Here is a 25729-nt window from a genome sequence, read left to right as displayed (position 1 = left end):
GAGAAGACGCCGCCGCTTCCAAGCCACCGAGGCGGGCACACCGTTCGAGCTTCTCCAAGGTTGATGAAGTCTAAGAATCCTAGAACTGGCTTCGTATACGTGCCGAAAAGTACCCTTATGGTTTTTTTTTGCTGCTCTCAAGCTGCAAGTTCTAGGAGAGAAAACGCGGAGAACTGTCGACAACGCTCAGGCTGCCAACGCGTTCAAGTGACGTCAGAAAGACCAGACCTTCACCAAACCAAACCAACACCACCTGTGGTTTTCTGCCGCTGTAATGTTTGCACCATTCTCTACAGACTAGTGGTTGCGCGCACGATCTCGACAACGTGTCTTGCGAAACCGTTGGCCACTGACGCTTCTTTCTCCAGATGCCTGACACGTGCACAAAATCCCGACCACAGCGCCGCACAGCGGCAGCCAGGAGAGCTCCACGGCATCGAGGACGACGGGGAAGGCAGCGACCGGTGTTCGGGGATGAAAGGCAAGTACGTAAAGGCTAAAGAGGAGGCTTGGAAAAGAGGGAGCCAATCAAAGCGGCGCAGCAGGAGACGCCGCGGGAGAAGGGCTTGAAAAGGAAAAGAGGGGTGGCATGACGTCAGCAAGGACGTCACGGACGCGCTGTTCGTTGCCTCGGAAACGGGGAAGAGCGCGGGGAAAGAAGAATCGAGGAGGGTGAAAGAGGTTCCGTGACCGTATTATTAGAAAGCGGCCGCACTGCGCGGTCGATATGAGGACATTCGCGAACGCAGCTCCCTTCCCCGCAGCCTGGCATTGCCCAGGTTTTCCCCATTCCCTTCTCTCTATCTCCCTCTTTCCTCTTTTCTCGGTCGCGTTCGTTCCCTAGACGTCCGGTGCAGTCTCTCCGCCATGATGCCGGCAGAGGCAAGTGCATACAGGATAAAAAAGAACACAGCGAGAACAGATGGAACACAAAACAAAGATTCTCCTCCCAAGCTATAGAGTAGGAATATGGGGGGAAAGAGGAGCTGCTTGTCAGAGCCTAAATCCCCAAAGCTCCCCATTCTGGTCACCACCGCGAACTCATGGCCGCTCCCTATTTCGCTTTTTTTTTTATCCTGGACAGTATGTACATACCTCTCTCCGTTCATCCTGTTCTCTTCCCCATCTTTTATTCGCCTACTGCTTCATGGCTGGCTGTGCAAGGCCCGGACTGTGAGCCCGGCGAGGCCGCTAGCGACGCCAAAGGCGCCAGACATTCGATTACTAATCTCCGAAGCGTGCGTAATCCGGAAGTTTATCGCGGCAGTGGGGAAAAAAGGGTGCATGGAGGGTACGCGGTTGGAAGGTGAACTGAAAGGAAGTAGAGAAAGTAGTGGTAGGTTGGAAGGAATTAGAGGACGCCGGGACCGGCAAAAAAAGATACCATATGGAAGCGCTTTTTGGTGGCCGGCACGTTTGCGTGAACGTGCGTTCCAGCGTCCCTGTCCCGGAAAGTTTACGTGTTGCAAGAGGGGAGTTGTGCTACTTTCTGCTGTTTCGATCGGCGTGTTCATGCGGCTGGTCCAGAAGCGGTCGGGGCTGACCTTGCTTCTGCTGAGTTGTCGGGTCATACTGGGCATAAGCTTCTTTAGCTCTCTGCATAAAGCTTTACAGTATATTAGCGGGGGTTTTCTACACTGGTAAGGCTTATATATTTAGACAGGTGCCTCTGTAACATTTCTGACAGTTTCAAAAGTATAATCTGCACAAGCCGAAATCTCATTCTTTGTTTTCATCACTATAGTGCCAGTGTCTAAAATGGATTACTATACAGCGAGACGACAACTATGAATTTATGCAAACAGTAAAGTACATTTTTTTACTGTTTTACTGTGTAATGTTTTAGGCCTATTGTCATGCTGTTTGCAAGCGTACGTAAAAACCCTAGGAGCAGAGAATAACTACTAAAAATAATGCGAAACAACTCATGATATGATCTGCAAAAAAAGGAAATTCCGAGAAATATTTAGTGTTTTGATGGCGCTTTGGCCACGCAGCAAAATTTGGAAATCAGAGTACGCTTTCACATAGAAAACTATGTGGACTTCCTAGGTGAAATTCAATCGTATCGAGTTCGTTTGTGGACACTGTGCTCGATCGGCTGTTATGTAGCTTGTGAACAAGGTCATAGTCAACAGCGCATGAACATCTGCAGCACGCTTAGCTGTGAATGGAAGACTTGAAAGGCAAACGGGATAAGAAGATGTGTCTACTTTGCACGCTCGACTTTGTGGAGCGTAGCGCTAGATAGAAAGAGAGAGAGGAAGAAAACGATTATTCATAATGTACAAACAAACACGAACATGAACCCACGAACCTACTTCTTACAAAATACTGTCGTATTTGCGCATCTACATTTCTTATCTAAGTGTGAATAGTTTTCTAGGTCATAGGGCTAGCCAGGTGAAAGATTAGCAGCCGCTACGTTTAACCTGAAAGCCTGAGCGCAGCCCAATTTTTTTACTTTCACCTATGCGGCCAGTTTTATCTGGGCATAGAATTCAGTGGATACTTCAATGCCGTGAATTATTCGACATTGCACTTCATCGTCGTGGAAGTTTCTACACAGAAAAAAACCGTCTACATCGGTAATTCCGTGGCCAGTCATCCACTTGTGGGAAAAGCTAGAGCAGATTGCTCGAGGCGTACTGAAAGAGGAAGTTTTAGCTCCCTTATTGATCGATACTGGAGTCTGGTCATTAGCATGCGTAATGGGTTGTCTGGGAGATTGCGAAACGAGTGTTTACAACGCCAGAGATTCAAGGAAGCGAAGAAATTGATTCGCTACAAGACGGCGCTTTATAAGAATGTGTCGTGAGAATGAAAGCTTCATTATTGCTTCTCTATTTGAAACGTTAAGCCGAGTGGAGCATTCCTGGACAAAAATTTTGAATATTGAAATAGTGTAAGATACTATTATGAAAAAAATGAAGGTAATGGTGCATTCTTCCGATACGCAGCAGACTCTTGCTTTTAATTTTTGTTTGTTTCTCGCATGCATTAGTTAAGATTGCCATACAGGACCAATGATGAACGTTTTGGGCGATAACAGAAACGTTAATAGCAAAAAAAAAATGCAAACATGGCGGGGGGAGTTCTGGAGATATATTGATTGCTATAGTGAAATAATACAGTATATGAAAAAATTGCGTTCATAAAGTCTTTCCTATTGAAAATTGCTTTTTCCGGAACTGTTGGGTGTGTTCGACACGAAGTTGTGGGAGAATAAGGTTTCTTGTAATGTTTTCTTCTCCTTTTCATTGGTCCCGGTGCTTGCTGTAAAGATCAGAGCTTAAGCGATTGGTATTTGAAGAGAGCTACAAGAGAGCGAGATAATTTATTAGATCGTCAACTTTCTTATTCCTTCTTGTCCTCCGTGCTTTGTTCATTTATTGTCTGAATCGGCGACTTTCGCATTTTTTCCTCTTTTCTAACATTCTATCGTTCTCCATTTTTCTCCAGCTGTCTTCGCTCCTCGCCTTTTTTCTTGCTGTCCATTTTTTTTCATTGTTCTTTAATTAGTTTGTTTTCTTCCTAGATTTTTCCCTTCATCTTTATTTCTCTTCTCCTTCCATATATTCTTTCCTTTCATGCTTCTTTTTTTATTTACATGAGCAGTTAAGAAGAGGTCGGTGCTGCATAGCGGATCCGGCTAATCCTTTTCACCAATTCGTAGCAACCACTTTGCTCAACATAACACAGCACAAACACAAGCAATACACAACACATTAAGCAAAGTACAAGCGTCAGTAAAAGTAACTATAATGAGAGAAGAAAAACAGCTCGAATATGAAGTGAACAGGACAAAATACAATATTCATAAGAGATATGAATAAACAAGGACAGAAGAGCAAGAAATAAGATGATTTGCAGTACACACAACAAAAGTAGATAGCAACGCTATTAAAGCACTCACTCACAAAAAAAAAAGTTTCTTTGCAGCAAGCACAGCAAAAGCAAATAACAAAGATCTTGAAACCCGCACATAGAGAGGTGAGAGCTCTAGCATTGACTCCAAATCTACAAAGCTAGTACTTCCCAAGGATAACGCTGTCCTGAAGGAATGCTATCAATGCCACAAGTGCTCGCTTTTGCAGTTCACATGTCGTTCACGGGCCTAAGAACATTTTCAGACTTAACGGTCTTTTGTCAAGAGCGCTCAAGTCTGTCTTCAATCCAGTAATATGTGAACCACATCCTCGTTTTCTTTCCCGCGCACACACCTTGGGCGGCCATTTCCACGAAGAACGTGCTTCGTGAAAGCTGTTCCTAAACGCAAGGTGTGAGTTGCGTTTCCAAACTTCTGCTGATAGATAATGGAATATTAAACCGCAGCAACCGATCGATGAAATGCGGATTAGAACTTGCATGGTTTGGCTCAAACCACCTCTTTTCGTTCATTTCATTGCGCATGGTCTTCAAGAAATGGCGCAATGCGCCTCTCGGTAACGGAAGGCCAGAATTGAGTGCATTGGAGTGTGCTTGCCTAGACGCTCCATCCGCCTGCGTGTTTCCGGAAATAAAACAATGTCCGGGTATCGACTGGAAAACTATATTATGCTGCTTGTTGGTAGCCTTGAAAAATTCTTTGAGAACCCCGTATATCAGTCTAAGTTTCTATGGCACGCAACTAGCGCTGTCAAGTGATCTCAGTACGAATTGGGAATCACTAAAAATGGTATGAATCAAATGCATGAGTATACATGATAAGAAAACACAAGCTGTAATTTTTCGTCCTAAAAATAAAGTGCTTCCTTCCTCCATCGAGACTAAACTAAGCTCGCGGTGTATAGATTTGGTTGAACAATTTAAATGTCTAGGAGTGGTTTTTCTTCCAACATGATTTGGTATCACCATGTGGACCATATAGCAACGAAGCTGGCTCAACTAACCGGAGTCATAAGTCGGCTGAGATATGTTATTCCACGAAAAATAAAGCTACTCCTCTATAATTCATTTTTCTACTCCTATTTAAACTACTGCCACTTAGTGTGGGGTACAGCCACGGATAGCTGTCTTCAACGTATCTATTTTCTACAGAAAAAGTTCCTTCGTCTTATTTACAATGTCCCCTGGGACTCTTCAAGCACAGATCTCTTTTTAGAAAGAAATGTGGTAAAAATTCACAACTTGTATAAATATCGTCTAAGTATCCGGTTTAAACTTGAAACACGTAGGAATGTAAACTGCATACGTAACCTTGCTGAATTACGTGCCCTAGAAGCCAGGTATGTGGAGACTTGGGTAGTGCCGTCTCCTGGAATAAATTCAGTTAGAGAACGCCTGCAATTCACTCTTCCTTCCCTGTTAAATACATATGCATATTATAATTTTGACCTCTTTAGTTCCTAAAAAAATCTTTGCGTGCTATGTACGTTGACATGTAGAATATGTTTATTCTTTTTCTTTGCTTTCGATCTGTGTTTATCGACTGTGAATGCCGATTTAATATTGTAAAATGCTTTCACTTTATTCTGTAGTTTCATATTGTATACCTGTTCATACGTTGCACAATGGTCTTTGTTTTATAAGCCTTGCTGTCAAGTCGCTGCCAAGCGAAAGGGGGCTGCGGCTTTGTCAAGCTGTATCTTACAGCTTTTTCTGCGCCTCCGCTGTCTGTACCTTTTCAAGGCTGAAATCAATTTGATTTGATCTGATAATTCACATTTGCGGGTCTCGCACCAAGGAGATGAACTGGAGAGCCAAATAAATAAAGTAAATCTCAGCGGTCGTTGATTCTGTCGCGTGAGCCAGTTTACATGCCCGTCGCTCATTCAGGTGAGGAATCACAAATGCGGACGCTGTAGAATTTTGAAGAATGGAACCGTCAGTACACACATGAATCTAACCGGGATACCGCATGTGTATCTGGTAAAGTGCTAACTGCTGAGCAGCGAATACCATCATGTTACGTTTCCTAATTAACCCGTCGACAGACAACTGTATTTTATGCGTAACTAAAAGCCACGAAGGATTTTCTGTGTCTCCTTTCCAAAATTCAATCCTTGAAAGCTTCTTTATTCTAGTGGAACTGCTTATAGTGAGCTGGCTGTTTAGTATGAATTTTAATTACCATGGAGCGTCGCAGTTATCAACAAAGTGCGCGGTAGTATCCAATGTGAAAAGACAGGTTCCGAGCAAGGAAGGCGGCTTCACTTAAGTATAAAAAGAAATAAATCGCCTCAAGAAGTGCTGGTGCTAACACAGAGCTAGCTGCTGGACAGATTGCACACGAGTAATTGTCTCCGAAAAGTTTTGAGGAAACGCGCTACAAAACACGGTCATTTTAGCAGACCCGGGATGCGTCAGGCGTAAGGATACATATAAGGGACCTTGTCTGTTCTATTAATGAAACCAGAAAAACGTGCGCAGGATCATTTTCCCATTAAGAAGCGCTGTGAACTAACAGCAGTTCACTGCCATACAACTGAGCGAAAGGTCCTGCCCGATCAGCATCTCTTCGAAGGGAACGAAGAAAAGGAATGAAAAGAGAAATAGAACGAATGAAGGTTTTAGCCATAAATAGTTACGAGAAATTAGCACTGGCTTAGTTCGCCTATGCCAGGATATACGTAGCGTGAGCTAAACTGAGCCGCTGAGCATCAATTACCGCTGAGCAACAATTTCGCTCTCCTTCATGGCTATACCACACTGGCAAAAGCCCCGCTCGCTATATGTATACCCCCCCCACAGAACTCTGCGCATGCGGACAAAATGAGAGGCGCTATCAAGCGGCTCCGGCGCAGCGTCAGACTTGGCTACTGCGCAACGGAGGCACACAGCTGGGCACGCGCCGGCGCCAGTGCGTAGGCCGCGGCTATGACCGGCGAGGCGCGCGCGGCGGCGGCTCCGGCGCGCCAGTTGTGCGCCGTGTGACGTCACTGCTCCTCGCGCATGCGCAGCACGGCTCTCTAGGAGCCGCGCGAAACTCCTCAACCTCGGCCAGTGTAGCTCACGCTACAAAATGCAGTAATCGGCAGAATTAAGAATGTCATCATCAGCATGATCAGACTGACTAAGCCCACTGCAGGGCATAGGCCTCTTTCATTTCTCTCCACTTAACCCTGTCCTTTGCCAGCTGTGGCCACCGTGCCCCCACAAACTTCTTAATCAGATCCGCCAATCTAATTTTCTGCCGCCCCTTGATGCGCTTGCGTTCTCTTGGAATCCACTCCATTACCCTTAAGGACCGGCGGTTATCTTGCCTTCACAATGCATGGCTTGGGTCCATTAAGAATATACTAGCTATCAGAAAACAAGATGGCTGATTTCGCCACCTTCTATGTCCTTGCGGCAGACTAGTGGTGAACATACAATTATTTTCTTGGGCCGTGTGGAGAATATGAAGCTGTGGGGCAGTTAAATGGCGGCCATACCAGAAATGACTAATTCCGTTAACGTAGTATGTATGAATGTAAGTTTACAATCTTTTCACGCTTAAATGAAACTTCTTAAGTGAATTTTTAGCGTTCGAGGTGATTAGGGTCGCTGGCGCAAGAGCATGAGGGGCCACAGTAATAGCTCGTCATTGAACAAGAGCCTGTGCAAATGAACGGTTACGTGTTTCTTAAAAAGTGTGACAATATAGTCCAAATAGAGGATTCTTAAAATGTAGTGAAGGGAAGAGCCTATGAAGTTGAAATGAGGTTCGAGACAGTTAACTATGCTAACTTTTTGTCCACACAGTTTATGTAATGGTTTGCACAAAAATGTTTCTCGCCAACATGTGCCATTACCTTTAATTTCTAGTGCAACTCTCATGTTCCAATGCACTCCACTACGGCCATTAGTAGTATGTCTCAGTGGACATCAGTTCAAAAACGATGGGAGTTTTTTAATGAAAGTTATTTTCAAGAACGAAATAAATATTTCCCATGCCTTAATTGAGGCAGCTGATGATTGATGCAGATTGCAATAGCTTCGCGCAGAAGAAGGAGGAGGAGGAAAAACTTTAGTTTGAAGTGTGCTCCTTAGCAGGGGTGAAGAAGCTGAGTCGAGTACTCTTCCTATACCGTGCCTTCACTGAAAGCCCAGAACTCCACTGGTGGCCACATTGCGACAGGCTCGCTCGATCAGCCGCACCGGATCCTTCTCTTGATTTCTCTTCATTGGAGGGCTTCGTTATATTTTCGCCTACAAAGAAATCAGATTTCTGGTATCATCGGGAAGTTCTCTAAGCTATGCACACATGAGCCGGTTCTAATGTAGGATATGTGTCAGTGGAATGTCCTTATTTGTTTCCTAACGCAGGAACCCCTTCCGTGCGGAGCTGAAAGGTAGTGTATGCTCTTGCTAGTTCTTTAGGAAGTGCTGAATTCTGAATAGTTTATTATGATTTATGGTTCAGCCTGATCGCTTTTTGTTAGTACTGCTGAAATAAATTTAATTCGTACATCAAGGAACGAGCTAAAGCATGCTCTCCCCGCAGATTCTCGCCAAACTGCTTATTGTAATGCAATCCGAATTGATTTCACGCAATCCTTTTCTAAGCGAATTTATTAAATCAAATATTCGGTGCAGAGAAGCACCAAAATTCGTCACGCGTCCTGGACGTAGTTGTTAATGAATAAACGCGTCAAAGATCTGATCATGTCACACCCGCCATGTAACCCACGAACAACAGGCGAACGGAGCACGTAACAGCTCAAAGAACAGTGGGACTAACGTCGTTTCGTAAATGCTGAGCCAGAATAGGTAATCCCTTGTAACGACAAGTGAAATGCTTTATAAAAAAAAAAAGTCTCGGAAATTTTGCCACAGCGAAGACGATTAAACAGAAAAGAAAGAAAAAAAACTGACGTAGTGCCAACTTTATCCACGCTTTCGGCCTTACGCATAGTCTGTGGACGAACAGTGAGGAAAAAGAGGTTGTGTCACTCTACCGCCTATAAGAGATTTATCTTATCAAGTCAGGCCGCGAGCCATTGTGTTAAAACAAGTTTTGCCCTGCTATCGGGCTCGCGCAAGCACTGTCTGGGGCAGGGAAAATCAGTTTAGCCCCTTTCTTTTGGTAACTCCATCCATGCAAAGAAGCTTGCCTCCTCACCTATGCAGCCGCCCTGCATCGACATCAAATTTGATGCGGATGCCGGAATAAGAAAGCGTGAAGTTCTTTTCGCGGGTGGGCTCAAATTGCAACACGCTCGGCGAAAGGGACGATCTTACGTACCTGCGGGAAAGATTTCCGCGGCCATGCAATGGAAAAGAAGGACCGTTTGCGCAATGTGTTGCGTGTTGAGATAAAGAACTGTTTGATTTTTGCTTTGTTAGCGTTTCGTTGCAGTGTGGTCCCCCCACAACAGCAAGGAAGAAATTACTGGAATCAGTTTTTTCGTCCAAGATGATGACGCTGAATGGAGAGACCCTCACAAAATTGTGGTCGCTGCCATTGATAAAGCATTCTTTCTTGCGTTCCAACCATCGCAGTGCACGAATAAGAGTGTCACTTTATGACCTTGCTCGGGCTCTTTTGGCCTCTTTCCAATCGTTACAGTGCTTGTAGACGCAAAACAAGACTCGCCTAGAGATTAGTTTTGAAAAAACTACGTTTAGGTTTGTCATTTAGTAATTATGCGCAAGACGTCCGCATACAGTCTACCGATTGGGAACCTCTCGTATAGCAATTTGTGATAACATTGCAAATCAATAACAATATTTTGGTATGAGTTTTGAATACTAAGGCCAAAGCCAGAAGCTACACGAACACCGTGAAAAATATAACAATTTCTTTTATTATCCTCGAAGCCGTGTTTCTAATTCGACCTGGGCTATGAACAGAACTTCTAAAAAATCCCGAGTCTCAGGCTTGTGACAGATCAAGACACTTCTTTGATTCGTTGACCTTGACGTTTAGCTGCTATTAAACCCCAATTTATGACAAAAAGGAACATAACTTACGGCGGGGTTTATTGACTCTGCAGGCGACACATTCGGACTGTGCTTCGCAGACGAGAAAGCAAGTAGCTTACGGACAACATTGGAAACTCATCGTGCCCAAAGCAGACACGACAAGCTGACCACCTTCGAGGTCCCTGTAGTGCTTGACATTTGTCCATGCTTGATATATTTTAGACGGCAGTTTTTTCAACTCGCACAAAGTAACATGAGTAGTGCAGACAGGTGGGCTAGTTAGTGACTTGTATTGCAGTGCATAAGAGTAGACAGGGCAAGGCGCAGAGAGAGTAGACAGGGCAAGGCGCGGAGTCTTAGAAAGGAACGGTTTTGCCAATGCAAGAAAGTGACGACGGAATAAAAGACAACTACGTGGGGAATTTTCGTCCTCAATTTTCATGATGTCTATCAAGAGTTTTGAAGACACTTTGAGAAATGAATAAGTTTCCGTGTAACCTTATCGAAGGCAACGAGCCAAAAACTAGCCCCTGATGTCTTCTTGTTCAATCGAAGGGATCTCGGGGACAACTTCATATAAGTGTTATTCGTACTGAAGATCAACTGTACGGCTCTATCTAGCTGTAATGATGTGGGTTCGGCATCAAAAGATGCATTTATTGCTGAGAAAATTCGATGCAAAAGTGAAACCTGGTTTTTAACCCATTCGACTGAAATCGGGACGTCATGACAAGACCAGACTCCGCGATCATCTAATTAAGTTGAATGCCGGTGTAGCCTGACCTCCGAAGCCCCTAACAGTTCTATTCGGGACATTGGCTACCCGTGCGGAAAATAGTCATGTAGAAAGGAGGCTTCACGCCTTCTTTTAAAGTTCCTCCAGGACTTGGATCTGGACTGCAGATGGTGACAGCAGGACTTGAGAATTGGCTGTTATGAATGATTGTGTTTATAGCGGTATAGATCTGTCGGGACTGTGATATGTGCCTGATTTGTGACCTCGTTTATTACTTAAGCGTCACTACAGTGGAACAAATTCCGACTGAAACCGCAAGGTTAACCCCACTTGTAGCTTGCAACAAACTCAAACTCCGAGATTTGCGCCACCCCCAAAAGAAAAAATCTTGACTGATCCGGTCTTCTTGCGAAAAAGGCCAATGGTGGCGATGCATGTGCTTCGTTTTTTAATGTCTTAGGTTTTACGAAATCTTCGTGTTTAAAGAAACTAGCGCATTTTTTAGAGTCTAATGATCGCCCGTTTGTCAAGGTCAGAAAAAGAAGTGTACTAACTTCGACTGTAACGCGCACCATATTTTCACTCTCCGATATAGTTACATGTGACGCTGCCCGATAAGCACTTGCTCCTGTACACAAGATCACCATATTTTGAAGCGTTAGCTTTTCTTATTTCCTTACTTCGCGCCCTCTTTGGCGCCCGCAGTCAGTCCTTGGCAGCGCGCCAAGATGTTGCGCAGCGCTCCGATAGCCCAATGGCACGTTTATCTTTCGACGGAAGCTCAGGCGGTAGTGGCGCGCTCGGCAGCGTTGGCAGAGCACCAAAACGATTGCGCGCCCTGGACTGGAGCGTCGACGGTGGTGGCCCGCTCGGCGTGGGGCTGGCTGGCTGTACCATTGTTCGTGCTCAGGAAGCCTCAAAGGTCAAGGTCTCCCTTTTTTGACACCAGGTGGCGTAATGAACTCGGCGCGTCTTCGCAAACAACGTTTCCATGTTGGTTCATGTCCTGGCCGGCGCCTTGCTGACAGGACACTCCAGATGCCCGCCAGGCCTCCCAGTATCCAAGACCGCGGTAGGCGATATCGTTAATATCGATGCGCAACGAGCACCTAGCCGCTATTTTTGTGATGGCGATGGCAGTAGGGTGTTGCTGCCGAAGTTTAATTCTCGTACTCGATTCTAACGCGCATCTCATCTTTAGGCGATTTTTTCAGGCAAAACGTTGTGCGCTGGAATCAAGTAAATACTGGAACTCCCAATCAACACATTAATAAAGTTCAACAAAGAATGTAAAAAAAATCGAAGTACAAACCAGAAAAGAAGTGATACTCGCAAATGTTGACACCGCTACAGTACAGTAGATACCCGCTACTGCTGCTATCTGTCCGAATATGGTATTTGATGGACCGAAAGCTGAAAATAAATGCAAAAATTGCAAAAGAGGCTGCACAAACGGGAAATCTAAAACGATTTTATTCTACTCTTCAGGTGACTTAACCATCACATAGTGTGTTTTTTTCACTAGCATTTTTGAATCTGAAGCTTCTCCTCCTAGCATCGCATGAATGAGGAGAAGCTTGGAGCTGACGTCACGGACGAGGAAATTTCAGGCTTTGAAGCCTCCGCGTTGCTTCAGTGATTATGGTGCCGGGCTTCTGACTCGAAAGACTAGAATTCTATCCCTGCCGTGGATGGCGTTCATTTTTAAATGGAGGCCAAATGATAGAGACCCGCTCCACGTTTTTTTAACGTGCGTTTACTCACCCGCAGGTGGTAAAAATTAAACGGAACCATCCACTACGACGTCCCTCACAGCCTGAATCTCTTTGGGACATTAAACTCGATTAACCAACCGCGATAGCAAATTTTCGCTGCATACGCCCACAACTATCTATGCATCGCAGTATGCCGTAACATACGCTTGGCAGGCGCAGGATTCTATGGCGTTCATTTTTTTTAGTTCAAAGAAAGCGTATATGACCTGTAGATGTACCGGCACCGCATATGACGTCATCATGCGCCTCCCCACCCGGAGATTTGGGCTGTGGAGAACTCTGAACGCCGCCGCGGTTTTAATAGGTAATTTCATCACCCCATCTAATACTAGGCCAAAAAGACTTCGCACGCTGTACGTATGAGTTCCACACATTCGAAGCCTTTTAGCTCACGAATTTGTAAAACCCCTTCAGTCGCCCTTTAAAAATATGAAGGGAGAGGCGATATCTGAGATTTTCGGTGCGCTGACATTTATGAGCGATGATTAAGTAGCTTATATTCTCAGAGACCACGAGCTTTCCACTGATTTTATGGTAAACTTTGCTGAATAATTGATTAATTACAAGCCTCATTTTGAAATCCCGTGCACCCCGTCGCAAGCAGTGCATTTAGATGCAGTGCGTCAAATGCAGAATTTGCCATTGAGTTCGAGAAAAGAGTTCAGATTTCGAGGCTCCGGCCCCCTGTTACTGGGCACAAAGTTAAGGATTCGAACACGAAATATTGGAGGAACCCAAATGCGAGAATTAACGTCAACGGAGGTGTATGTGGATGTTAAATACGCACAGCTGACCGAAATGAGTCCTCAGCGCTCTTCGATGATGTGCCTTATAATCATCCCACTACACTACACTACGTTGCGCCACACTCTACTACGCTACAGTACGCTACTTTACACTGCACTACACTACACTATATCACATTACACTACACTACGCTATCCTACACTACACTCATCGTTACTGTTTTCACTGAGGACACGGTCATTGATCTTTAAGTAGGATTTGGTAATCATGTGCGGGGTTCGTCTCAAGGACCTGAAATATTGCTACGTATCGCTGAATGACATGCGCAGATCTCAGGAGCGCCCCTTTTCCGAAGCTGATAGATCGCAGTTTTGTCTGCGCTGATTTTCAGGTCATTGGGGTGTGTCTGTTACCACACGTGCCACAGCTGCTGAAATAGATCCGAGACATCGTGGTTTAAATTTTCAATAACTCCCACTGACTTTTTTCATGTTGCTTGTCTTCAACCCTGCTGTACCAAGTGTAGTCTCACGCACGCTTCAAATTTATCGTGGTTAAGCCAAGTGTATTACGCTCCAGCACCTTTTCCGATTGAATCAGAGCACTTAGCATTTTAAAGCATTTTTTTATTTCAATTTTTTCAGGTTACGCTCTCACCCCTTTTGTACCACACGTAGTTTGCAACTTTTGTACCAGCTGCAGTGAATCATTTTCGTCGCTGCGCTGTGTCTTTGTTTCTAATCAGTTTCGGCAGCTTTCTTGTAGCAGCTGAGCAGGAGATCGATGGTTTCATGTCGTTCTCTGCATAGCCTACATTAAATATTCGTGGTTAATTTAGCACCCCTGCACTTTATTCCAGTTTTTATAATTAGCTTTTCTTGCGCGGGTGTGATAAAACCCCATCGGTCTATGCATTGAAGTTGATGTGTTAATCTGGTTAATCGAAATCTAGGTAAATATATTGTTACTTTCTTCCTCAAATTGAATTTGGCCGTAAACCCAGTATGCCACTGGCAAGCCTCAACATTGCCAATTTATTATCGAAAATGTTATCAGTAGTTTCTGCTTGGCTTGGTTAGCATCGACGACACAAGAAAAAGTTAACTGCAATTCAACGGCAGAAAAATGTAGCCCCAATTAAACGCACATTGTAAATAATGTAGGCAGGAAGGGCGCGTTCCTGCGATGGCATATTTGGTACGCACACGTTGAAAAAGAATACTGTAGCATCCGCTCACTAAACCGACTTGACTAATAGCCAAAGGTAAGGCTTTGCTCCCTTTCTCCTGCTGGTTGATTGAGGCTCGCCTGGCTATCTTGGACACGTAAAGGTAGGCCGCTCCACACTTACTTGTCACAAGGTGTATTATTCACGTTAGTGTGACTTCCCGCGGGGTCATGTCCGACATTCTCGGGGGAAAATTTTGAAAATTGGCAAAGTGTGAGATACTGCACTAGAAATATTGAAGATAATGGTCCATTCTTCTGATATATAGTTAAGACGGATGTAGAAAACTAATGGTGAACGCTTTTGACGACAGGAGGAAACGATAATAGAAAAAATGCAAGATTGCTGTGGGGTGACCTGCAAATATATTGAGTGTTATAAAGAAATCTTTCCTTATACGAAAAACTGCGCTCATAAACGGTTTCCCTATCAAAAGTGCTTTTGTCCAGAATTGTTGGGTTTGAATATAATATGCGGCCTTCCGATAACTTTTGCACAGCCAAATACCGCGCGGAAAGGCTAATTATTCTCGTATCGCTTAAAGTAGTCGGTTGCGCTCACACAGACAGGTTTCAATGCACATCACCATTTTATACACAGCGTATTGACTACAAGTGTGCCGCTGGAATTGTTTTTGCAATGAGTGTACTTAAGAGCAAAAAAAAATTAAGACAACTTAAGAGACTAAGTACTCAATCAGCGTGAGGCTTGTTCAGATGATGAATCAGGTGAAAGTCTTCGTTTTATGATTGCAAGGTTGCTCCGACTACGAGCATGTTTTTTTTTATAGAACCACGCGTCACCTCAGGTGGGCGCTAAGGAGTGGCGAGTAATTGCTCCTCTTCCGTGTGTTAAGGTTCTCCTATTAAGGATTTGGTTGTCTCTATATAGACCAAAATGAGTTCTTGAAATAAAAGGAAATTTGCAGATAACTTGGCTACTGGCTGGCCTAAAATCAATATTACACACGTCCCACGTTTTTTGGTTAAAGGCGCATGACGCGTTTTCGAGGGTCCTTGCTTTGTTACCCTTAATTTAATTAAGTCTTCAAATATTTCTAATGGCGGATAATTAGACAAAAGGAAAGTGTTCACTGCCAAGGAGTTAATCATTCTTAATGCGAAAATTTAAAAGAAGGCCACACAGCCACTTGCAATGGCAAATTTTGCGCTTCACACTGTTTCTCAAGAAGGTGTAGTTCTTCTACGATTAATATCTATCGACACAGTGATTGTAACTACGCGCAAATAGCACCTGCCGAAGTGCTGTATGCAGTTATCTGGAAATAAGATACTAATCCTCAACAAGAAGCGCTGCAACAACGTCTGCACAGTTACAGAGAGATCTGCTTTCGCATGAGCGACACGCGCCAAACAAATTAACTTACGCCCGGCTCAGGGCCCATACAAAAGCGACATATAAAGTTAAAAAAATACAAAAAAGCCTGGACGCCGGAGGTCATCCGTCGAATGCGGATGGCAAAAGGGCGTGCAACAGACGCCACTGCGGACCGTTAATTATGCCCGAACGCGAATCGAGGTCTTCGGAGCACGCCGAACTAACCTGCTGACAACGCTAAGCCTAACAAAATCACCGCGAGCCAGATGCTTCGCCACACGCAGACAGCAAATGAGAAGAAGCAAGCTTTCAGTTCTGCTGAGCCGGCAATTTTTCTCGCTGTGTTAGCGCCGACCTAGGCTAAATGGGAACCGAGAATTATAACAGGCAAAAAATGTGAAAAGAACGACGCCGAAACTTCAGCCAAAAGGAAAACTGATTGTTAAACACCGTCTTTGTTACTTTCACGTGCTTTGAGCCTACGGGCAAGGCGCACTTATATATAACAGCGGACGGGTTATTTGCCGCGATACTTGTAACTGGTCCTCGTTAAGTAGTTTTGTAGCGCAGATGACTGTGCAAGAACGCCAAGGCGCTTTCAATACTTAACATGAGGTGGAGAGATGATAGTAAAAAAACAACTAAAATGGTTTTACGGGTGGCAGTTTTTAGGTGCTTGAATAAAACAGGGTCGGGCATGGAGGTGTTATTACCGCTCGAGATGTAGACAGTTAATGCCGCTATGAAGAGACATTTAAGCTGCTATCAAGCTGAGACATGATGCGTCTTCGATGAATGACATTTTCTACAAAATTAAGCATATTAAACTCAAGGACCTTTCCTGATGCTTTAGTTATGTTTTTGTTGTAGATGGATTTTCTTTTCGAATCTACAGTAGCAACTCTAATATTATAGTTAACGCTAAGATTCGACACTCGGTGGCTTTTGCATATTGCAGAAAGTTTCAGTAGGTTTAGATCTAAACCCGTATGTTTTTTGTACTACCTGTCCGCTCGATGACATGTGCATGTTTGTCGTGCTAGACAAGCTTGTGCTTGTTTTTTTCTCTAGACACGACGACGTGCAACCTCCCTTGTGATGCGCAACGCTTTTATAGACTACGAATAAACCATATTCAGAAAATCCCCTGTGACACCTAAATGGAGTACTGCAATGAACCGTCTACACGAGACGACCACCAAGTGCACCTCCTGCTAATGTAGTCACCGACGACCGTTGCTTATTATTTTTTTGAACGCACCTCTGTCCTAGAAACAGCTCGTTATAATTCTGTGCCAGCCTGCTCCTGTGTCGTTAACATCATCGTGCGTTGACACCATCTAAGCCATGCGCGCCTAGAATGGGTTTACATTTTTCTATAACTCTTTGTTTTCTACTCTGCTAGTTGGTATAGCTATTCCAAGATGATTAACAACAATAGAAACGATTACAGGACGCGAACAACTGACACAACAAGATATTTCGATGTGCATTTGCTTTGGACCAGTTACAGAATTCAAAAGTATTGAGCAAAGAGAAGATCAGTCATCCCGATAAGCTGTTTGCATTAAATACATGCCGGTGTTATCTGCACACAGGGCGCGTAGGTGGAAACGACCATTGACGAAGCAAATGAGCTGTTCAAACTCTGCCATGATTGATTACCCCAAATGCGCGGGAAAATATGAGCTTTATAAGAGTAGTAGGTACGATTCAACTTTCGGAGCTGAAAACAAACATGCGTGTTGCTGTGCATGTAGGCTTGCCACGTTGTTTCGAAATAATGAATTTTTACGAGCTGAAGCTAGCACTAAGGTCTATGAGGATTGTCATAGTGAAACACATCGGATTAATTTGTAAACCCTAGAGTTTTTTAAACTTTCACTGGCACCGCACAGTATAAGTGCTCTTTTCAATTTTACCTGAATCTAAAGGCGGCAGATAAAGCCGGGATACAATTCCTCGCTTTTTATTTCATTAGATCCGCCAAACCAATAAGCTGGCGCGGCTGGTTAGTGAAAAATTTGATTCCCAACGAGTGAAAAATATGGGAGGGGGTACCTTGGAAGAGCTGATTAACTTGCGCACAACAGACTTCATCAAAAGAAGCCTGATGAGACAGACTAATTAAAGCTTTTCGTAATTTAATACTCGACTGCTGAGGCGGTGCAGTATCTACTTTATTTAGGCAGTCATTTTGCTCCATCCTTAAAACACGAGGACCAGTAAACCTAAAACCAGGTGATTTCATTGTAATCATGATTCCGCAACTTACTTCTCTACTACGCCTTAATAACAAAGAGAGCAATGACGTGGCTGATTGGCGGACCCGTTATTTTAATTAAAAGGATTCAAAATGACTCCTGCAGCAGTGAACGTCTAATTAGGCAGTGAATGTAGCTTTTCATTAAAGTAATAGAGGTGAAAGCCTTCGCTCCAGGTCTGAAATGTAAACACTGCCATTATAATTACTCTGTCTCAGACAATGACTCTGTCTTTTTGCAATGCGAATAGAACAAAGAAAAAAAAACGGCAATACACTGCTGTGGACAGAGAGAAAAAAAGTAGCGCGCTGCATTAGGAGACCAGCAAACGTCAATAAGGATTGGTATTGATCAGGCTGGCTGCACGAACACTTTTTCTGCCTGCCGAATCAATACGGAGGAAGCGCGTCTTTCAGGCCATTTGCTCGATGCAGGCAGAGAAGAAAAAAACAAAAAAAACAAGCACAATCGTGGTGGACCACAAAGCGTTCAATGTCAGAGACTAGCGCCGCCTGGTAGAGTTACGGCTGCCGTCAGTACTTCCGTCTACCGTTGCCTTGGTTTCGAAGTTCGCTTCTGTTGTCTTTCTCTCGCTAGCTTTTGTCTAATCGTCTTCCTCACACGTCTGCGTCGCTCCTTCTGATATAAAAAGAGGGTCCACAGCTGCCGACGTTCATAAGTGACCAAGGCGGACATGATAGGGCTCTGTCGTCAGCTTGTCACAAGGGCAGGCGTCGTTATTTATAAACGATCCCTGCATTTCCACACTGCTAGCCGAACATTTTTGTTTGCCAAAAACACGACGTCCGCATTTGAAAAAGCCAAGCAACTTCACCCGCTCATCTCAAGACGAGTGGTCCATGGCCTCTCCTTTACTCACATATCCCGACTTCTTCGTCTGTGCCGTCGCGTCTTTCTAGAGTATTGGGTATTGATGTCTACTCACAGGTACTGCCGCCAGTTTATTAAGTTTTCGTTACTAAGGTAAAGCAAGCGCGGTAAAAGAGTAACGCAGTAAGAGGGTACAAACGTAGATGATTTGATGATACTCGGTTTTTTTAGCTTTGTAATTTAATAATTAACGGTTCGGAACACGTATTTGGTCTGTTAAATCGGTTAGGTGTCCCAATACACTCGCTGTGAAAATTGACCAGCTAAAGCTATATACGCAGAAAGGACAGAATGCGCTGCAGAAAATGAAAATGGAGTGCTAAGTGCAGAAATAGAAAAAATAGAGGCTCAGTCGGAGAGATGTGAGCGCACGCACGCACGGACACATATATACACGCGCACGCGCGCACCCACACCCACACGCTCACACACACGAACGCGCACTCACGCGAACGGGCACACACGCGCACACACACACACATAGACACGCACGCACACACACGTTGTGAGTGGCGAAGTTCCTTGTAAAAGATAGCACACCCCCACATGAAACCCAGCTACACAGATATCTCCAAACCAGCTGCTGTATCAGTATTTTTATTTAATTTTGACAAGCCTTGTTTCTTCCATTACCGCGTACCCAGCCATGTTTTGGTGTTTTAGCAATTCTTGGCTGACGAAGAGCTACAAAACTCATCAAACCACCCTGGAGCAGCAACTTAGGTTTCCTCCCATGCTTGAACCTAATAAACGCTAAGACCTACGGCCGTCTAAGAGACACCATTTCAGTTCGACGAAACTTTACAAGCTCTTAACAGTGCTGAGGAGCAATAAATGAATTAAAGAATTTTTCCTGATTTTCCTTGTAGGTTAAAACTATACGATACATGTAATGTAGCGTAATAAGAAAATTCAAGATCTCGTAAAGAATTTTCTTGCAGGGAAGTAATATTGAAAGTTTATTGGCTTTTTAAGCCAAATTACGACCCGTTGGATATCTCGGGGGCAATGGAAACAGTTATTGTTAAGAAAGAAACTAACAAGAGACGTGGAGGTGGACTGATAACTCGCTCCCAAAAATGTGTGCTGCAAACACCAGAAAAACTGCGCAGCGAAAACATGAAAATCAGAAAGGACAACGTGCACTCACTTAAACAAAGCCTGCGGAGAGTCCCAAGCTTTATCCGGTACGATCAAGTCAAGTTATTCTTTCATAAAGCACGAGCTTTGTTCATGTCTCACTTGCATTGAAATTGTAAAATTGCATTCAAAATGCCTCCACTGATTGAATGACACGACTTGAAAATGGTATGGAACACTGGTTTTGTAGAAAAAGAAAGAGGGCACACATTTGCACTAATGACTTTGTAAAAATACATTTTTTGCAAATGCCTTCAAGGAGTATTATGAGCAAGTAGAAAAGGCTCAAGAGGTGAACAATTTTTCTAAATTTTTGTCCCTCTAGACTGTATATCTGCGCTTGTGAGAACACACAGAACGTTCGTGAAGCTTACAAGCAAAAATAAAAACACACCGAATGGTTTGTTTGCTAGTTCGGTAGTATTCAGCACCAAACACATGGCATGTGAAATGTATGAATGATAGAATAGTGTGCGTTCCGATGTGCGAGTCGCCATGCTGCCACGCTATGTGCAATATCGTTATGCTAACTAAACTCCTCCCTCAAAACCTCACATTCTGAGGGGGCTAGTTTAGCCACCCCGGTCACCTACGAGGACAGAGAAGCCGAGATAACGCATGCAGACTTATCTTGAACAGCTGCGCAGAGCCCACAATCACTCTACACGCTTACATTGAGCGCACATGTGAAGCACACCCATTCCCTTACTTCGTCGCCCTGCAAATCAAAGCATCAAAACATGATGAAGATGCACTGAAGGAAAGGACATCTCCGAGTTTGTCTACGCTGACAACAGAATTTTTGTGGACGGATATCCAGAGAATCACGTGCTACATCTCTTGTTAACGTGGGCCTAACGACGTACATGCCGCAAAAGTTATAACTTTTTTTATTAAGGTTAATAAAGAACACTAAAGTTTACCGTTCACATTTTATTCATGAAAGTAAAGTTTTCTTTGAAGTAGGGAAGCGATGTAGTTGATGTTGGTGCGAATGCTCCTTTGGAGCTTCCAGTTTCACCGATTGTGCTTCTTAAGTGCACCTGAATTTCAAACAGCAGGTGTTGGGCGCGATTCGAAACATTAGTGAAGAAACGTAGTTTTCTTACATAGGATCTCGTTATTGTATTCGGTTGACCATTTTCAATCCCAAGCTAGTAGCAAATTTAGCCTGGGCAATGCTGGCTTTTTCAACAGCTGCTGCAGTAGTTGCTCGTGTAGTCGCTTGAACGCAGAAATGCCAGTGAAGAACTTCTACATTAGAGCCGGGAAGTTAGAAACAAAACACTACACCTGCGTACGTCTTTTCATCCACTGCTGCAGTGATTGGCATCCACTTACTGCGCAGTAAAGAGAAAAACTTTGCTGCTCAGCTCCCCACGGAATAGAGACCACTCCTCACAAGAGCGTCGTAGCTTCTCTCGAGAGCAGCTTCATGATCTCGCTCGCCGAGTCCTTGACGGGCCGACAAAACGCTGCGAAGCCCGAACATATGCCGGGCCTCCGGGGGCAGCACGCGCGGAGCCGATACTGCGCTCTGCGTACGTCACTAGGAACGCGGGGGCGGTGCTGCTTGGCGAAGCAACGGGAAAAGCGGACTCGTACGTGCAACCAGAGTTCAGAACCGTGCATCCTTTTTCAAGACTGACGTAAACGGAATACAGCGACGGAACTCACCTTGCGTTTAGTCGTAGAGAGGGTGGATCGTCGTGCAGCTGCTACGAAGCGCTGGATCTCTCTCTCTCTCGCGTAGGTTGTGCTTTCTCTCTTTCCGCTCCCCCTCTCTCGTGGTAGCGCTCCTCTTGCGTGCAGCGGCGAAGCAAGAGTGGAGCTTGAACGTCTCGGTGCGTGCAGGAAATTGTTTAAAGGAAAAAGAAACTGTCTGCGAAGCACTTCCTCGAAGCACAAGAGGATACGGGGGTTGTTCCTTAGGACACACAACACCGACGCCCCCTTTTCCTCGTATCCCTTTCGTCCTGATTTCACTCCTCCCTCAAAGAAAAGGGGGAAAATAGGGAGCGACGGCGAACAAGCGAAGCGCGTACGGGGAGCCGGCGAATATTGCCGGGGCGTCGATGGGGGAGGCGAAGCTCCTCTCTGGAAGGGTCGTTCCGAAGGGCGATGCGGTGCTTTCCGGACGTCTCCTGCGTGGGCCCCCGGTCGCTTCGGTTGAGAACGGCTTGTTTGTTCCCTCAACACCGCCTCCGGGCAACACTGGGTCTTCTGCTTTCGGGACGGTCGTTGTAGGAGTGCCCGGAGGGACTTACAGGAGGAGGGGAACCGTATCTCCGCAGGCGCCGATTACGGTCGGTCTCAGTCGTGCAGCGTGCCCCCTCCCATGGCTGCTGCTGCTGGTAATGCCTGCAGCGCTCTCTCTTCGCCTGGCGATGTAGACGACGGGTGATCGACGAATGCTCCCCCTGCTCGTGCGTAGGGTGCGTGTGCAGCTTCGTTGGCGCTTCCCTCTTTTCCCTCGCCGTCGGTCGGTCTCGGGCTTCCTCTTCCCGGTGTGGTTCGATCACCTCTCCTGGCTTCCTAGTTTTTCCCTTGCGCAGGTGTCGGTTGGGAGTTTCCACCCCGCGAGACGCGTATCACCCGTGTGCGTCGTCGCCAAGATGGCAACGCTGTACCGTCTGACCGGGAAGACAGCTTCACGAAGCGGCCGCCGCGGAGTCAGCGGCGCTACAGGCGTCCTCTGCGCGCGAGTGCGCTTTCTCTATGCGTTTATTTTTTGTCTGCTGTTTTTAATGCCGGACGCAGCAGCCGCCGCCGGCTGCCAATCGATAGCGCTTGCGGTCGATAGAGGCCGCCACCTCACACGCGTCGCTTTGGGAGCGGTGATGGCTAGTTGGTCACGTGGCAGTGACGTCAGGGGTTGGATTTTAAAACTGGTTATGCAGCCGCAGGCAGTTAGTCGCGAAAGTATATGAACGTTCATCGCTCCTGTGAAACTGAAACCAGATCGCAGGCTCCACTACTAAAAATATCTGCCCTGATATGCAATGTGGCGCGTACTTGTCTACCGTTTGCCACCCACTGAAGCGAAAGGTGATATCCAGAGTTGTATCTGACCCTTTCCCTCTACCTGCTAGCACTGGGGTCTTACGTACTTTCGGCCCACGGGCTGCGAAAAATCTAGATCAGTTGCCACAAATGGAATATCCTCAATTGCAATCACACTGAACGACATTCTGCAGATGCGAATTATGACCGACTTCGACGTCTAGCCCGTGATTTCGCCCAAACGCGCCATATGCAAGTATCACTGTAATATGAATGCGAGTTACATGCATTTGACTGGAATGCGACTTTGGTTTGCACACACACGCTGGAGAAACACTTATGAGGCGAAAATGAATTGCTTTCTGCACGTAATTAATTACAGTCGCGTTAGTGTTTACTTAAGCGCCCATACTTAATGGCGGAAGCCGTGGCAGACAAGCTCATGCGCTTCAGCCGAGTAGCAAAGCTTCTATTTTGAAAGGCGCACCCCCCCCCCCCCCCCCCCTAAAAAAGTATACAGCCCAGGCGGTTTGCTTCTACGCACTTTAGCGTGGCTCTCTAGCACATCAAGGTCTCCAAATCTTGAAAGAATTGAGAACGAATAAACATACCTCTTCTGATAGATTACGGTCGCTGAGGATGCATGACGGGGCACGCTGCCGGCCTCACATGCAAACTCCTTGGGCTTAACACTATTGACGGGGGGTGCACACACATTGGATAGAACGAACTTTGGTTATAAAGCCTTCGTTACAAAACACGGGTTGCTCAAGAATCAGTCAGATGCTGCCTGACAAATCGGTTGGAGGTAACGGGCATTTACGGACGAAAGTCGTAATATGTGCTGTTCTCTAGTGACCACACCCGCACTTCTGTGCCTAATTTAGATGTGGCAAACACTTCGATAATAGCTGTGTGCCCTATCATTCCATGCATCGTGAGTACGGGGCTTAAATTTTACACCACGCTTCCTGACAGCAGCCTATGATTATACAAAAGGCTCACGCCTGGAACAGCCGGGATACAGTGGGCATTCTAAATACCCTTCCGTGATCGCCGCTGTTTGAAGGTGTACTCACCTGTATCATAATGAGCTGGCGAGATCTTCACAATGAGCTAAAGAAAGCAGAAAGAACCATCTTTTCATGCGGTCTATAAACCGCTGCATTAAAACAGCGCCCGTTTTTTGGTGTCAAAATTTTCTTACCAGGTTTTAATTTTCCCGCTCAGTTCCGCTTAAACATCTCTCTGCGCAAAATGACTTCCTCGTATTCTGGGTCAAGAAAGGTTTCTCAGCTTCAACTTGTGCCCTAAAAAGCCAGGACAGGCGCTGCCTCCTGCTAAAAGATAGATTCACTGAAAAATTTTTGATGTAGCGCATTCCTTAGCCCTGCCGCTGGACTTGGAAAGAATATGGCCACCGCGCCCCAGTACTGCCAGAACAGCCAAATTTTTTTTTAGGGAATTGCACAGATCGGCGACCTTCCGTAGCCTTTGGCCTATGAAGTGATTGTCAAGCCTGGTAGCGTCATACAGTAGCTGCCATAAATCTTCCAAATCCCTTGGCGGGGAGAGGGAGATTGAGATAGTCTGAGAATTTTTCCAGGGACTCTAAACTTAGAGTGTCAGTAGCGAACCCTATCGGCAGCTTCTGTCTCCATGTGAAACTTCAGCCGAGGCTTCATGAAGAGTAGAACTAGTGAAGGGTTTTGGTGTAACGTCTGAAGCTGGAACTCGTCACTGCACCTCCTACTGAAAAATCACTGCCCTATTGATCTTTTATTGCAGTACCACTAATAGGCGCATGTTCCCATTTTGGGCGTACATACGTACGTCCCTGAAGCTTGCTTTTTAGCAGGTGCACACCTGTACACGGGGTTGTGTACACACCTGCCAGGTGTGGTCCTATTAGGCCTTCACCTCGGTGAACGGTAGGCCTGGATGAAAACCTTCAGGGTAAATGCGTTTAGGTAGAAGGCCTTTACGACCAAGGCCTTTTAGGTCAAAAGAGGCTTTGGCATCAGCCTACCGTAACTAGTGCTACTGCGCGATATCCAGCGCATAGCCATGCTAAACCGTCTGCTAATTTTTTCCGGAGGATTACAAGTCTTATGAGAAAAATGACTGAATGATTATGGCCACTGGTCATGCACAACAGCCAAAAAAATTCTTGATGCAATCACTCAGCCCGAGTCTTTTGTTTCCTAAAGGACGCAAAAGTTGTAAAAAAGAAAAAGGCAACGTACAGACATATGAACCCCGTGCTTGGTTCGTGGTCGCCATAGCCTCTTATATCCCATAAAACGCAATATAACAGAGCATGAAAAAGCAAACGGTTTGAAATCGTCTTATTGTGACTGCAGCAAGGAATGACTTTCTTTTACATCCCTGAACTGTGTCTGAGCATATTAAGCAAAGTTTGGCGGCTAAGGATGAGGACAAGAACAGACCGTCGCGATCGGAGGGTAACGCCAACACACATCATTGTTCACCTCCAGCAAGATAAAAGTAAATGAGTTTTCGTGGTTAGTTTTATGATGGTCATGATGATAAAGACGTTTATTGAAAATCAGAAAGGCTTAGGTTACGAGAAGACTGATGGGGACTCGTGCCTCTCTTCTGTGGTGACTTAAGGGCGAACATCTACCCTACGTCCCTCTGCTCTACAGTGGATACAAGCTGGTGTTGTCTTCGGGTAGAGACGCCTCCGTCAATAAAGTTTAAAAAAAAGTTATCATAGGTGAAAAGGAGGAAGCCC

The 25729-nt window shown here is 45.3% G+C and overlaps 1 protein-coding gene across 1 annotated transcript in view; it reads right to left on the bottom strand.

Annotated features, from left to right (window-relative positions):
- Syt1 (Synaptotagmin 1) overlaps positions 1 to 22596 on the bottom strand; it is a 162055-nt gene extending 139459 nt beyond the window's left edge. Inside the window, exon 1 of the mRNA XM_077638395.1 lies at positions 21646 to 22596. The gene's annotated coding sequence lies outside the window, so the exon portion shown is untranslated. The remainder of the gene's footprint in view (positions 1 to 21645) is intronic.
- Positions 22597 to 25729: the final 3133 nt, after the last annotated feature.

The sequence above is a fragment of the Amblyomma americanum genome, chromosome 9 (assembly GCF_052857255.1).
Source record: "Amblyomma americanum isolate KBUSLIRL-KWMA chromosome 9, ASM5285725v1, whole genome shotgun sequence".
Taxonomy (NCBI): Eukaryota; Metazoa; Arthropoda; class Arachnida; order Ixodida; family Ixodidae; genus Amblyomma; species Amblyomma americanum.
The sequence above is the reverse complement of the archived record's forward strand: the minus strand, read 5'-3'. Positions and strand labels throughout refer to the sequence as shown.